Below are 373 nucleotides of genomic sequence, written 5' to 3' on the forward strand. Positions count from 1 at the left end.
TTGTTGGAGGTTTTAAAGGATCAGAGGAGACCAGTTGTTGGATGTTTTAAAGGATCAGAGGAGACCAGTTGTTGGAGGTTTTGGAGGACCTGGGGAAAGCAATTGTTGGAGGTTTTGAAGGACCTGAGGAAATCAGTTGTTGGAGGCAATGATGGACCTGACGAGGCCAGTTGTTGGAGGTTTTGATGGACATGAGGAGACCAGTTGTTGAAGTTACTGAGGGCCTGAGGAGACCAGTTGTTGTAGGTTTTGGAGGACCTAAGGAGACCAGTTGTTGGAGGTAATGATGGATCTGAGGAGACCAGTTGTTGGAGTTACTGAGGACGTGAGGAGACCAGTTGTTGGAGATTTTGAAGGACCTTAGGAGACCAGT

The 373-nt window shown here is 47.5% G+C and overlaps 1 protein-coding gene across 1 annotated transcript in view; it reads right to left on the minus strand.

Moving 5' to 3' along the window:
- The window catches only part of adcy1a (adenylate cyclase 1a), a 56,847-nt gene that overhangs the window by 50,764 nt on the left and 5,710 nt on the right, over positions 1 to 373 (minus strand). The window lies entirely within an intron of this gene.

The sequence above is a fragment of the Nematolebias whitei genome, chromosome 3, assembly GCF_014905685.2.
Source record: "Nematolebias whitei isolate Nwh7 chromosome 3, NemWhi1, whole genome shotgun sequence".
NCBI lineage: Eukaryota > Metazoa > Chordata > Actinopteri > Cyprinodontiformes > Rivulidae > Nematolebias > Nematolebias whitei.